Here is a 14,590-nt window from a genome sequence, read left to right on the forward strand (position 1 = left end):
CTGAAACAGCGGGGCTGAAACAGAGGGCGCGAAACAGAGGGTCTGAAACAGATGGCGAGAAACAGAGGGCGAGAAACAGAGGGTCTGAAATAGAGGGTCTGAAACAGAGGGTCTGAAACAGACGGGCTGAAACAGAGGGGCTGAATCAGAGGGCGAGAAACAGTGGGGCTGAAACAGAGGGGCTGAAACAGAGGGGCTGAAACAGAGGGGGCGAAACAGAGGGTCGGAAACAGAAGGCGAGAAACAGAGGGGCCGAAACAGAGGACGAGATACAGAGGGGCCGAAACAGAGGGCGAGAATCAGAGGGGCCGAAACAGAGGGCGAGAAACAGAGGGGCCGAAACAGAGGGCGAGAAACAGAGGGTCTGAAACAGAGGGTCTGAAAGAGAGGGTCTGAAACAGAGGGGCTGAAACAGAGGGCGCGAAACAGAGGGCGCGAAACAGAGGGCGAGAAACAGAGGGTCTGAAATAGGGGGCGTGAAACAGAGGTTCTGAAACAGAGGGTCTGAAACAGAGGGGCTGAAACAGAGGGTCTGAAAGAGAGGGCGAGAAACAGAGGGGCTTAAACAGAGGGCGAGAAATAGAGGGTCTGAAACAGAGGGGCTGAAACAGAGGGTGTGAAAGAGAGGGCGAGAAACAGAGGGGCTTAAACAGAGGGCGAGAAATAGAGGGTCTGAAACAGAGGGTCTGAAACAGAGGGCGCGAAAAAGAGGCCGCGAAACAGAGGGTCTGAAACAGAGGGTCTGAAACAGAGGGTGAGAAACAGAGGGCGAGAAACAGAGGGACCGAAACAGAGGTTCTGAAACAAAGGGCGCGAAACAGAGGGGCCGAAACAGAGGGCGGCAAACAGAGGGGCCGAAACAGAGGGACTGAAACAGAGGTCGCGAAACAGAGGGCGCGAAACAGAGGGCGAGAAACAGAGGGTCTGAAACAGATGGTCTGAAACAGAGGGTCTGAAACAGAGGGGCTGAAACAGAGGGAGAGAAACAGAGGGTCTGAAACAGAGGGTCTGAAACAGAGGGGCTGAAACAGAGGGTCTGAAACAGTGGGTGAGAAACAGAGGGCGAGAAACAGAGGGGCTGAAACAGAGGGGCTGAAACAGAGGGGCTGAAACAGAGGGCGAGAAACAGAGGGGCTGAAACAGAGGGGCTGAAACAGAGGGGCTGAAACAGAGGGGCTGAAACAGAGGGCACGAAACAGAGGGTCTGAAACAGAGGGCGAGAAACAGAGGGGCCGAAACAGAGTTTCTGAAACAGAGGGCGCGAAACAGAGGGCGCGAAGCATAGGGGGCGAAACAGAGGGCGAGAAACAGAGGGTCTGAAACAGAGGGTCTGAAACAGAGGGGCTGAAACAGAGGGCGAGAAACAGAGGGCGAGAAACAGAGGGCGAGAAACAGAGGGTCTAAAACATAGGGGCTGAAACAGAGGGCGCGAAAGAGAGGGCGCGAAACAGAAGGCGCGAAACAGAGGGCGAGAAACAGAGGGGCCGAAACAGAGGGTGAGAAACAGAGTGGCCGAAACAGAGGGCGAGAAACAGAGGGTCTGAAACAGAGCGTCTGAAACAGAGGGTCTGAAACAGAGGGCCCGAAACAGAGGGCGCGAAACAGAGGGCGAGAAACAGAGGGTCTGAAACAGAGGGCGTGAAACAGAGGGCCTGAAACACAGGGTCTGAAACAGACGGTCTGAAACAGACGGTCTGAAACAGAGGGCGAGAAACAGAGGGACTGAAACAGAGGGCGAGAAACAGAGGGTATGAAACAGTGGGTCTGAAACAGAGGTGCTGAAACAGAGGGCGAGAAACAGAGGGCGAGAAACAGAGGGTCTGAAACAGAGGGGCTGAAACAGAGGGGCTGAAACAGAGGGCGAGAAACAGAGGGTCTGAAACAGAGGGCGAGAAACAGAGGGGCCGAAACAGAGGGCGAGAAACAGAGGGGCCGAAACAGAGGGCGAGAAACAGAGGGTCTGAAACAGTGGGTCTGAAACAGAGGGTCTGAAACAGAGGGGCCGAAACAGAGGGTGAGAAACAGAGGTTCTGAAACAGAGGGTGCGAAACAGAGGGCGAGAAACAGAGGGTCTGAAACAGAGGGTCTGAAACGGAGGGTCTGAAACAGAGGGCGCTAAACAGAGGGTCTGAAACAGAGGGGCTGAAACAGAGGGCGCGAAACAGAGGGTCTGAAACAGAGGGTGCGAAACAGAGGTCGCAAAACAGAGGGGCTGAAACAGAGGGTCTGAAACAGAGGGTCTGAAACAGAGGGCGCGAAACAGAGGGTCTGAAACAGCGGGTCTGAAACAGAGGGTCTGAAACAGAGGGGCTGAAACAGAGGGCGCGAAACTGAGGGTCTGAAACAGAGGGGCTGAAACAGAGGGCGCGAAACAGAGGGTCTGAAACAGATGTCGGGAAACAGATGGCGCGAAACAGAGGGCGAGAAACAGAGGGTCTGAAACAGAGGGTCTGAAACAGAGGGCGTGGAACAGAGGGTCTGAAACAGAGGGTCTGAAACAGAGGGGCTGAAACAGAGGGTCTGAAAGAGAGGGCGAGAAACAGAGGGGCTGAAACAGTGGGCGAGAAATAGAGGGTCTGAAACAGAGGGTCTGAAACAGAGGGCGCGAAACAGAGGGCGCGAAACAGAGGGTCTGAAACAGAGGGTCTGAAACAGAGGGGCTGAAACAGAGGGGCTGAAACAGAGGGCGAGAAACAGAGGGCGCGAAAGAGAGGGCGAGAAACAGAGGGTCTGAAACAGAGGGTCTGAAATAGAGGGCGTGAAACAGAGGTTCTGAAACAGAGGGTCTGAAACAGAGGGGCTGAAACAGAGGGTGTGAAAGAGAGGGCGAGAAACAGAGGGGCTTAAACAGAGGGCGAGAAATAGAGGGTCTGAAACAGAGGGTCTGAAACAGAGGGCGCGAAAAAGAGGCCGCGAAACAGAGGGTCTGAAACAGAGGGTCTGAAACAGAGGGTGAGAAACAGAGGGCGAGAAACAGAGGGACCGAAACAGAGGTTCTGAAACAAAGGGCGCGAAACAGAGGGGCCGAAACAGAGGGCGGCAAACAGAGGGGCCGAAACAGAGGGACTGAAACAGAGGTCGCGAAACAGAGGGCGCGAAACAGAGGGCGAGAAACAGAGGGTCTGAAACAGATGGTCTGAAACAGAGGGGCTGAAACAGAGGGGCTGAAACAGAGGGAGAGAAACAGAGGGTCTGAAACAGAGGGTCTGAAACAGAGGGGCTGAAACAGAGGGTCTGAAACAGTGGGTGAGAAACAGAGGGCGAGAAACAGAGGGGCTGAAACAGAGGGGCTGAAACAGAGGGGCTGAAACAGAGGGCGAGAAACAGAGGGGCTGAAACAGAGGGGCTGAAACAGAGGGGCTGAAACAGAGGGGCTGAAACAGAGGGCACGAAACAGAGGGTCTGAAACAGAGGGCGAGAAACAGAGGGGCCGAAACAGAGTTTCTGAAACAGAGGGCGCGAAACAGAGGGCGCGAAGCATAGGGGGCGAAACAGAGGGCGAGAAACAGAGGGTCTGAAACAGAGGGTCTGAAACAGAGGGGCTGAAACAGAGGGCGAGAAACAGAGGGCGAGAAACAGAGGGCGAGAAACAGAGGGTCTAAAACATAGGGGCTGAAACAGAGGGCGCGAAAGAGAGGGCGCGAAACAGAAGGCGCGAAACAGAGGGCGAGAAACAGAGGGGCCGAAACAGAGGGTGAGAAACAGAGTGGCCGAAACAGAGGGCGAGAAACAGAGGGTCTGAAACAGAGCGTCTGAAACAGAGGGTCTGAAACAGAGGGCCCGAAACAGAGGGCGCGAAACAGAGGGCGAGAAACAGAGGGTCTGAAACAGAGGGCGTGAAACAGAGGGCCTGAAACACAGGGTCTGAAACAGACGGTCTGAAACAGACGGTCTGAAACAGAGGGCGAGAAACAGAGGGACTGAAACAGAGGGCGAGAAACAGAGGGTATGAAACAGTGGGTCTGAAACAGAGGTGCTGAAACAGAGGGCGAGAAACAGAGGGCGAGAAACAGAGGGTCTGAAACAGAGGGGCTGAAACAGAGGGGCTGAAACAGAGGGCGAGAAACAGAGGGTCTGAAACAGAGGGCGAGAAACAGAGGGGCCGAAACAGAGGGCGAGAAACAGAGAGGCCGAAACAGAGGGCGAGAAACAGAGGGTCTGAAACAGTGGGTCTGAAACAGAGGGTCTGAAACAGAGGGGCCGAAACAGAGGGTGAGAAACAGAGGTTCTGAAACAGAGGGTGCGAAACAGAGGGCGAGAAACAGAGGGTCTGAAACAGAGGGTCTGAAACGGAGGGTCTGAAACAGAGGGCGCTAAACAGAGGGTCTGAAACAGAGGGGCTGAAACAGAGGGCGCGAAACAGAGGGTCTGAAACAGAGGGCGCGAAACAGAGGGCGCAAAACAGAGGGGCTGAAACAGAGGGGCTGAAACAGAGGGTCTGAAACAGAGGGTCTGAAACAGAGGGCGCGAAACAGAGGGTCTGAAACAGCGGGTCTGAAACAGAGGGTCTGAAACAGAGGGGCTGAAACAGAGGGCGCGAAACTGAGGGTCTGAAACAGAGGGGCTGAAACAGAGGGCGCGAAACAGAGGGTCTGAAACAGATGGCGGGAAACAGATGGCGCGAAACAGAGGGCGAGAAACAGAGGGTCTGAAACAGAGGGCGTGGAACAGAGGGTCTGAAACAGAGGGTCTGAAACAGAGGGGCTGAAACAGAGGGTCTGAAAGAGAGGGCGAGAAACAGAGGGGCTGAAACAGTGGGCGAGAAATAGAGGGTCTGAAACAGAGGGTCTGAAACAGAGGGCACGAAACAGAGGGCGCGAAACAGAGGGTCTGAAACAGAGGGTCTGAAACAGAGGGGCTGAAACAGAGGGACTGAAACAGAGGGCGAGAAACATAGGGACTGAAACAGAGGGCGAGAAACAGAGGGTCGGAAACAGGGTCTGAAACAGAGGGCGCGAAACAGAGGCCGCGAAACAGAGGGTCTGAAACAGAGGGTCTGAAACAGAGGGAGATATACAGAGGGCGAGAAACAGAGGGTCTGAAACAGAGGTTCTGAAACAGAGGGAGCGAAACAGAGGGCGCGAAACAGTGGGGCCGAAACAGAGGGCGGCAAACAGAGGGGCCGAAACAGAGGGCGTGAAACAGAGGGCGAGAAACAGAGGGTCTGAAACAGAGGGTCTGAAACAGACGGGCTGAAACAGAGGGGCTGAATCAGAGGGCGAGAATCAGAGGGGCTGAAACAGAGGGGCTGAAACAGAAGGGCTGAAACAGAGGGGGCGAAACAGAGGGTCGGAAACAGAGGGCGAGAAACAGAGGGGCCGAAACAGAGGGCGAGAAACAGAGGGGCCGAAACAGAGGGCGAGAAACAGAGGGGCCGAAACAGAGGGCGAGAAACAGAGGGTCTGAAACAGAGGGTCTGAATCAGAGGGTCTGAAACAGAGGGACTGAAACAGAGGGCACGAAACAGAGGGCGCAAAACAGAGGGCGAGAAACAGAGGGTCTGAAACAGAGGGTCTGAAACAGAGTGGCTGAAACAGAGGGTCTGAAACAGAGGGGCTGAAACAGAGGGCGAGAAACAGAGGGTCTGAAACAGAGTGTCTGAAACAGAGGGCACGAAACAGAGGGCGCGAAACAGAGGGTCTGAAACAGAGGGGCTCAAACAGAGGGCGAGAAACAGAGGGTCTGAAACAGAGGGGCTGAAACAGAAGGCGAGAAACAGAGGGTCTGAAACAGAGGGTCTGAAACAGAGGGCGTGAAACTGAGGGGCCGAAACAGAGAGTGAGAAACAGAGGGGCCGAAACAGACGGCGAGAAACAGAGGGTCTGAAACAGAGGGTCTGAAACAGAGGGGCTGAAACAGAGGGGCTGAAACAGAGGGTCTGAAACAGAGGGGCTGAAACAGAGGGTGAGAAACAGAGGGGCTGAAACAGAGGGCGAGAAACAGAGGGTCTGAAACAGAGGGTCTGAAACAGAGAGCGCGAAACAGAGCGCGCGAAACAGAGGGTCTGAAACAGAGGGGCCGAAACAGAGGGCGAGAAACAGAGGGTCTGAAACAGAGGGTCTGAAACAGAGGGGCTGAAACAGAGGGCGCGAAACAGAGGGCGCGAAACAGGGCGAGAAACAGAGGGGCTGAAACAGAGGGGCAGAATCAGAGGGGCTGAAACAGAGTGTCTGAAACAGAGGGCGCGAAAGTGAGGGCGAGATACAGAGGGTCTGAAACAGAGGGTCTGAAACAGAGGGGCTGAAACAGAGGGTCTGAAACAGAGGGACTGAAACAGAGGGCGAGAAACAGAGGGGCTGAAACAGAGGGCGAGAAACAGAGGGTCTGAAACAGAGGGTCTGAAACAGAGGGTCTGAAAGAGAGGGCGCGAAACAGAGGGTCTGAAACAGAGGGGCTGAAACAGAGGGCGAGGAACAGAGGGTCTGAAACAGGGGCTGAAACAGAGGGTCTGAAACAGAGGGTCTGAAACAGAGGGTCTGAAACAGAGGGGGCGAAACAGAGGGGCCGAAACAGAGGGCGAGAAACAGAGGGGCCGAAACAGAATGCGAGAAACAGAGGGCGAGAAACAGAGGGTCTGAAACCGAGGGGTTGAAACAGAGGGCGAGAAACAGAGCGTCTGAAACAGAGGGTCTGAAACAGAGGGTCTGAAACAGAGGGCGCGAAACAGAGGGGCCGAAACAGAGGGCGAGAAACAGAGGGGCCGAAACAGACGGCGAGAAACAGAGGGTCTGAAACAGAGGGTCTGAAACAGAAGGTCTGAAACAGAGGGGCTGAAACAGAGGGGCTGAAACAGAGGGTCTGAAACAGAGGGGCTGATACAGAGGGCAAGAAACAGAGGGTCTTAAACAGAGGGGCTGAAACAGAGGGTCTGAAACAGAGGGGCTGAAACAGAGGGCGCGAAACAGATGGTCTGAAACAGAGGGCGCGAAACAGACGGCGCAAAACAGAGGGGCTGAAACCGAGGGGCTGAAACAGAGGGTCTGAAACAGAGGGTCTGAAACAGTGGGCACGAAACAGAGGGTCTGAAACAGCGTGTCTGAAACAGAGGGTCTGAAGCAGAGGGGCTGAAACAGAGGGCGCGAAACTGAGTATCTGAAACAGAGGGGCTGAAACAGAGGGCGCGAAACAGAGGGTCTGAAGCAGATGGCGGGAAACAGAGGGCGCGAAACAGAGGGCGAGAAACAGAGTGTCTGAAATAGAGGGTCTGAAACAGAGGGTCTGAAACAGGGGCTGAAACAGAGGGGCTGAATCAGAGGGCGAGAAACAGAGGGGCTGAAACAGAGGGGCTGAAACAGAGGGGCTGAAACAGAGGGGGCGAAACAGAGGGTCGGAAACAGAGGGCGAGAAACAGAGGGGCCAAAACAGAGGGCGAGAAACAGAGGGGCCGAAACAGAGGGCGAGAAAGAAAGGGGCCGAAACAGAGGGCGAGAAACAGAGGGGCCGAAACAGAGGGCGAGAAGCAGAGGGTATGAAACAGAGGGTCTGAAACAGAGGGTCTGAAACAGAGGGTCTGAAACAGAGGGTCGGAAACAGAGGGGCTGAACCAGAGGGTCTGAAAGAGAGGGCGAGAAACAGAGGGGCTGAAACAGAGGGCGAGAAACAGAGGGGCCGAAACAGAGGGCGAGAAAGAGAGGGGCCGAAACAGAGAGCGCGAAACAGAGGGCGCGAAACAGAGGGCGAGAAACAGAGGGTCTGAAACAGAGGTTCTGAAACAGAGGGCGAGAAACAGAGGGTCTGAAACAGAGGGTCTGAAACAGAGGGGCTGAACCAGAGGGTCTGAAAGAGAGGGCGATAAACAGAGGGGCTGAAACAGAGGGTCTGAAACAGAGGTTCTGAAACAGAGGGCGAGAAACAGAGAGTCTGAAACAGAGGGTCTGAAACAGAGGGGCTGAAACAGAGGGGCTGAAACAGAGGGCGAGAAACAGAGGGGCTGAAACAGAGGGGCTGAAACAGAGGGTCTAAAACAGAGGGCGCGAAACAGAGGGCGAGAAACAGAGGGCGAGAAACAGAGGGCGAGAAACAGAGGGGCAGAAACAGAGGGGCTGAAATAGAGGGGCTGAAACAGAGGGTCTGAAACAGAGGGCGCGAAAGTGAGGGCGAGATACAGAGGGCGAGAAACAGAGGGCGAGAAACAGAGGGGCAGAAACAGAGGGTCTGAAACAGAGGGGCTGAAACAGAGGGTCTGAAACAGAGGGGCTGAAACAGAGGGCGAGAAACAGAGGGGCTGAAACAGAGGGCGAGAAACAGAGGGTCTGAAACAGAGGGTCTGAAACAGAGGGTCTGAAAGAGAGGGCGCGAAACAGAGGGGCTGAAACAGAGGGAGAGGAACAGAGGGTCTGAAACAGGGGCTGAAACAGAGGGCGAGAAACAGAGGGTCTGAAACAGAGGGTCTGAAACAGAGGGTCTGAAACAGAGGGGGCGAAACAGAGGGGCCGAAACAGAGGGCGAGAAACAGAGGGGCCGAAACAGAATGCGAGAAACAGAGGGCGAGAAACAGAGGGTCTGAAACCGAGGTGTTGAAACAGAGGGCGAGAAACAGAGCGTCTGAAACAGAGGGTCTGAAACAGAGGGTCTGAAACAGAGGGCGCGAAACAGAGGGGCCGAAACAGAGGGCGAGAAACAGAGGGGCCGAAACAGACGGCGAGAAACAGAGGGTCTGAAACAGAGGGTCTGAAACAGAAGGTCTGAAACAGAGGGGCTGAAACAGAGGGGCTGAAACAGAGGGTCTGAAACAGAGGGGCTGATACAGAGGGCGAGAAACAGAGGGTCTTAAACAGAGGGGCTGAAACAGAGGGTCTGAAACAGAGGGGCTGAAACAGAGGGCGCGAAACAGATGGTCTGAAACAGAGGGCGCGAAACAGACGGCGCAAAACAGAGGGGCTGAAACCGAGGGGCTGAAACAGAGGGTCTGAAACAGAGGGTCTGAAACAGTGGGCACGAAACAGAGGGTCTGAAACAGCGTGTCTGAAACAGAGGGTCTGAAGCAGAGGTGCTGAAACAGAGGGCGCGAAACTGAGTATCTGAAACAGAGGGGCTGAAACAGAGGGCGCGAAACAGAGGGTCTGAAGCAGATGGCGGGAAACAGAGGGCGCGAAACAGAGGGCGAGAAACAGAGTGTCTGAAATAGAGGGTCTGAAACAGAGGGTCTGAAACAGGGGCTGAAACAGAGGGGCTGAATCAGAGGGCGAGAATCAGAGGGGCTGAAACAGAGGGGCTGAAACAGAGGGGCTGAAACAGAGGGGGCGAAACAGAGGGTCGGAAACAGAGGGCGAGAAACAGAGGGGCCAAAACAGAGGGCGAGAAACAGAGGGGCCGAAACAGAGGGCGAGAAAGAGAGGGGCCGAAACAGAGGGCGAGAAACAGAGGGGCCGAAACAGAGGGCGAGAAGCAGAGGGTATGAAACAGAGGGTCTGAAACAGAGGGTCTGAAACAGAGGGTCTGAAACAGAGGGTCGGAAACAGAGGGGCTGAACCAGAGGGTCTGAAAGAGAGGGCGAGAAACAGAGGGGCTGAAACAGAGGGCGAGAAACAGAGGGGCCGAAACAGAGGGCGAGAAAGAGAGGGGCCGAAACAGAGAGCGCGAAACAGAGGGCGCGAAACAGAGGGCGAGAAACAGAGGGTCTGAAACAGAGGTTCTGAAACAGAGGGCGAGAAACAGAGGGTCTGAAACAGAGGGTCTGAAACAGAGGGGCTGAACCAGAGGGTCTGAAAGAGAGGGCGATAAACAGAGGGGCTGAAACAGAGGGTCTGAAACAGAGGTTCTGAAACAGAGGGCGAGAAACAGAGAGTCTGAAACAGAGGGTCTGAAACAGAGGGGCAGAAACAGAGGGGCTGAAACAGAGGGCGAGAAACAGAGGGGCTGAAACAGAGGGGCTGAAACAGAGGGTCTAAAACAGAGGGCGCGAAACAGAGGGCGAGAAACAGAGGGCGAGAAACAGAGGGCGAGAAACAGAGGGGCAGAAACAGAGGGGCTGAAATAGAGGGGCTGAAACAGAGGGTCTGAAACAGAGGGGCTGAAACAGAGGGTGTGAAACAGAGGGCGAGAACCAGAGGCTCTGAAACAGAGGGTCTGAAACAGAGGGGCTGAAACAGAGGGTCTGAAACAGAGGGGCTGAAACAGAGGGCGAGAAACAGAGGGGCTGAAACAGAGGGCGAGAAACAGAGGGTCTGACACAGAGTGTCTGAAACAGAGTGCACGAAACAGAGGGCGCGAAACAGAGGGTCTGAAACAGAGGGGCTGTAACAGAGGGCGAGAAACAGAGGGTCTGAAATAGAGGGGCTGAAACAGAAGGCGAGAAACAGAGGGTCTGAAACAGAGGGTCTGAAAGAGAGGGTCTGAAACAGAGGGCGCGAAACTGAGGGGCCGAAACAGAGGACGAGAAACAGAGGGGCCGAAACAGACGGCGAGAAACAGAGGGTCTGAAACAGAGGGTCTGAAACAGAGGGGCTGAAACAGAGGGGCTGAAACAGAGGGTCTGAAACAGAGGGGCTGAAACAGAGGGCGAGAAACAGAGGGGCTGAAACAGAGGGTCTGAAACAGAGGGGCTGAAACAGAGAGCGCGAAACAGAGCGCGCGAAACAGAGGGTCTGAAACAGAGGGGCCGAAACAGAGGGCGAGAAACAGAGTGTCTGAAACAGAGTGTCTGAAACAGAGGGGCTGAAACAGAGGGCGCGAAACAGAGGGCGCGAAACAGCGGGCAAGAAACAGAGGGGCTGAAACAGAGGGGCTGAATCAGAGGGGCTGAAACAGAGGGGCTGAAACAGAGGGCGCGAAACAGAGGGCGAGAAACAGAGGGTCTGAAACAGAGGGTCTGAAACAGAGGGGCTGAAACAGAGGGTCTGAAACAGAGCGGCTGAAACAGAGGGTGAGAAACAGAGGGTCTGAAACAGAGGGTCTGAAACAGAGGGTCTGAAACAGAGGGGCTGAAACAGAGAGCGCGAAACAGAGCGCGCGAAACAGAGGGTCTGAAACAGAGGGGCCGAAACAGAGGGCGAGAAACAGAGGGTCTGAAACAGAGGGTCTGAAACAGAGGGGCTGAAACAGAGGGCGCGAAACAGAGGGCGCGAAACAGCGGGCAAGAAACAGAGGGGCTGAAACAGAGGGGCTGAATCAGAGGGGCTGAAACAGAGGGGCTGAAACAGAGGGCGCGAAACAGAGGGCGAGAAACAGAGGGTCTGAAACAGAGGGTCTGAAAGTGAGGGGCTGAAACAGAGGGTCTGAAACAGAGCGGCTGAAACAGAGGGTGAGAAACAGAGGGTCTGAAACAGAGGGTCTGAAACAGAGGGTCTGAAACACAGGGCGCGAAACAGAGGGTCTGAAACAGAGGGGCTGAAACAGAGGGCGAGAAACAGATGGTCTGAAACAGAGGGGCTGAAACAGAGGGCGAGAAACAGAGGGTCTGAAACAGAGGGTCTGAAACAGAGGGTCTGAAACAGAGTGGGCGATACAGAGGAGCCGAAACAGAGGGCGAGAAACAGAGGGGCCGAAACAGAATGCGAGAAACAGAGGGCGAGAAACAGAGGGTCTGAAACAGAGGGGTTGAAACAGAGGGCGAGAAACAGAGCGTCTGAAACAGAGGGTCTGAAACAGAGGGTCTGAAACAGAGGGCGCGAAACAGAGGGGCCGAAACAGAGGGCGAGAAACAGAGGGGCCGAAACAGACGGCGAGAATCAGAGGGTCTGAAAAAGAGGGTCTGAAACAGAGGGTCTGAAACAGAGGGGCTGAAACAGAGGGGCTGAAACAGAGGGTCTAAACAGAGGGGCTGAAACAGAGGGCGAGAAACAGAGGGTCTGAAACAGAGGGGCTGAAACAGAGGGTCTGAAACAGAGGGGCTGAAACAGAGGGTCTGAAACAGAGGGGCTGAAACAGAGGGTGCGAAACAGAGGGTCTGAAACAGAGGGCGTGAAACAGAGGGTCTGAAACAGCGGGTCTGAAACAGAGGGGCTGAAACAGAGGGCGCGAAAGAGAGGGTCTGAAACAGATGGCGGGAAACAGAGGGCGAGAAACAGAGGGTCTGAAATAGAGGGTCTGAAACAGAGGGTCTGAAACAGACGGGCTGAAACAGAGGGGCTGAATCAGAGGGCGAGAAACAGAGGGGCTGAAACAGAGGGGCTGAAACAGAGGGGCTGAAACAGAGGGGGCGAAACAGAGGGTCGGAAACAGAGGGCGAGAAACAGAGGGGCCGAAACAGAGGGCGAGAAACAGAGGGGCCGAAACAGAGGGCGAGAAACAGAGGGGCCGAAACAGAGGGCGAGAAACAGAGGGGCCGAAACAGAGGGCGAGAAACAGAGGGGCCGAAACAGAGGGCGAGAAACAGAGGGTCTGAAACAGAGGGTCTGAATCAGAGGGTCTGAAACAGAGGGGCTGAAACAGAGGGCACGAAACAGAGGGCGCGAAACAGAGGGCGAGAAACAGAGGGTCTGAAACAGAGGGTCTGAAACAGAGGGCGTGAAACAAAAGTTCTGAAACAGAGGGTCTGAAACAGAGGGGCTGAAACAGAGGGCGAGATACAGAGGGTCTGAAACTGATGGCGAGAAACAGAGGGCGAGAAACAGAGGGTCTGAAATAGAGGGTCTGAAACAGAGTGTCTGAAACAGACGGGCTGAAACAGAGGGGCTGAATCAGAGGGAGAGAAACAGAGGGGCTGAAACAGACGGGCTGAAACAGAGGGGCTGAAACAGAGGGGGCGAAACAGTGGGTCGGAAACAGAGGGCGAGAATCAGAGGGGCCGAAACAGAGGGCGAGAAACAGAGGGGCCGAAACAGAGGGCGAGAAACAGAGGGGCCGAAATAGAGGGCGAGAAACAGAGGGGCCGAAACAGAGGGCGAGAAACAGAGGGGCCGAAACAGAGGGTCTGAAACAGAGGGCGCGAAACAGAGTGCGCGAAACAGAGGGCGAGAAACAGAGGGTCTGAAAAAGAGGGTCTGAAACAGAGGGTCTGAAACAGAGGGGCTGAAACAGAGGGCGAGAAACAGAGGGTCTGAAACAGAGGGTCTGAAACAGAGGGGCTGAAACAGAGGGTCTGAAACAGAGGGTGAGAAACAGAGGGCGAGAAACAGAGGGGCTGAAACAGAGGGGCTGAAACAGAGGGGCTGAAACAGAGGGCGAGAAACAGAGGGGCTGAAACAGAGGGGCGGAAACAGAGGGGCTGAAACAGAGGGGCTGAAACAGAGGGCACGAAACAGAGGGTCTGAAACAGAGGGCGAGAAACAGAGGGGCCAAAACAGAGTGTCTGAAACAGAGCGTGCGAAACAGAGGGCGCGAAGCATAGGGGGCGAAACAGAGGGCGAGAAACAGAGGGTCTGAAACAGAGGGGCTGAAACACAGGGGCTGAAACAGAGGGCGAGAAAGAGAGTGCGAGAAACAGAGGGCGAGAAACAGATTGTCTGAAACAGAGGGGCTGAAACAGAGGGCGCGAAAGAGAGGGCGCGAAACAGAAGGCGCGAAACAGAGGGCGAGAAACAGAGGGGCCGAAACAGAGGGTGAGATACAGAGTGGCCGAAACAGAGGGCGACAAACAGAGGGTCTGAAACAGAGCGTCTGAAACAGAGGGTCTGAAACAGAGGGCCCGAAACAGAGGGCGCGAAACAGAGGGCGAGAAACAGAGGGTCTGAAACAGAGGGCGTGAAACAGAGGGCCTGAAACACAGGGTCTGAAACAGACGGTCTGAAAAAGAGGGTCTGAAACAGAGGGCGAGAAACAGAGGGACTGAAACAGAGGGCGAGAAACAGAGGGTATGAAACAGTGGGTCTGAAACAGAGGGGCTGAAACAGAGGGCGAGAAACAGAGGGCGAGAAACAGAAGGCGAGAAACAGATGGTCTGAAACAGAGGGGCTGAAACAGAGGGGCTGAAACAGAGGGGGAGAAACAGAGGGTCTGAAACAGAGGGCGAGAAACAGAGGGCGAGAAACAGAGGGCGAGAAACAGAGGGCGAGAAACAGAGGGGCAGAAACAGAGGGGCTGAAATAGAGGGGCTGAAACAGAGGGGCTGAATCAGAGGGCGAGAAACAGAGGGGCTGAAACAGAGGGGCTGAAACAGAGGGGCTGAAACAGAGGGGGCGAAACAGAGGGTCGGAAACAGAGGGCGAGAAACAGAGGGGCCGAAACAGAGGGCGAGAAACAGAGGGGCTGAAACAGAGGGTGTGAAACAGAGGGCGAGAACCAGAGGCTCTGAAACAGAGGGTCTGAAACAGAGGGGCTGAAACAGAGGGTCTGAAACAGAGGGGCTGAAACAGAGGGCGAGAAACAGAGGGGCTGAAACAGAGGCCGAGAAACAGAGGGTCTGACACAGAGTGTCTGAAACAGAGTGCACGAAACAGAGGGCGCGAAACAGAGGGTCTGAAACAGAGGGGCTGTAACAGAGGGCGAGAAACAGAGGGTCTGAAATAGAGGGGCTGAAACAGAAGGCGAGAAACAGAGGGTCTGAAACAGAGGGTCTGAAAGAGAGGGTCTGAAACAGAGGGCGCGAAACTGAGGGGCCGAAACAGAGGACGAGAAACAGAGGGGCCGAAACAGACGGCGAGAAACAGAGGGTCTGAAACAGAGGGTCTGAAACAGAGGGGCTGAAACAGAGGGGCTGAAACAGAGGGTC

Source organism: Chiloscyllium punctatum, chromosome 48, assembly GCF_047496795.1.
Source record: "Chiloscyllium punctatum isolate Juve2018m chromosome 48, sChiPun1.3, whole genome shotgun sequence".
In the NCBI taxonomy this organism is placed as follows: Eukaryota; Metazoa; Chordata; class Chondrichthyes; order Orectolobiformes; family Hemiscylliidae; genus Chiloscyllium; species Chiloscyllium punctatum.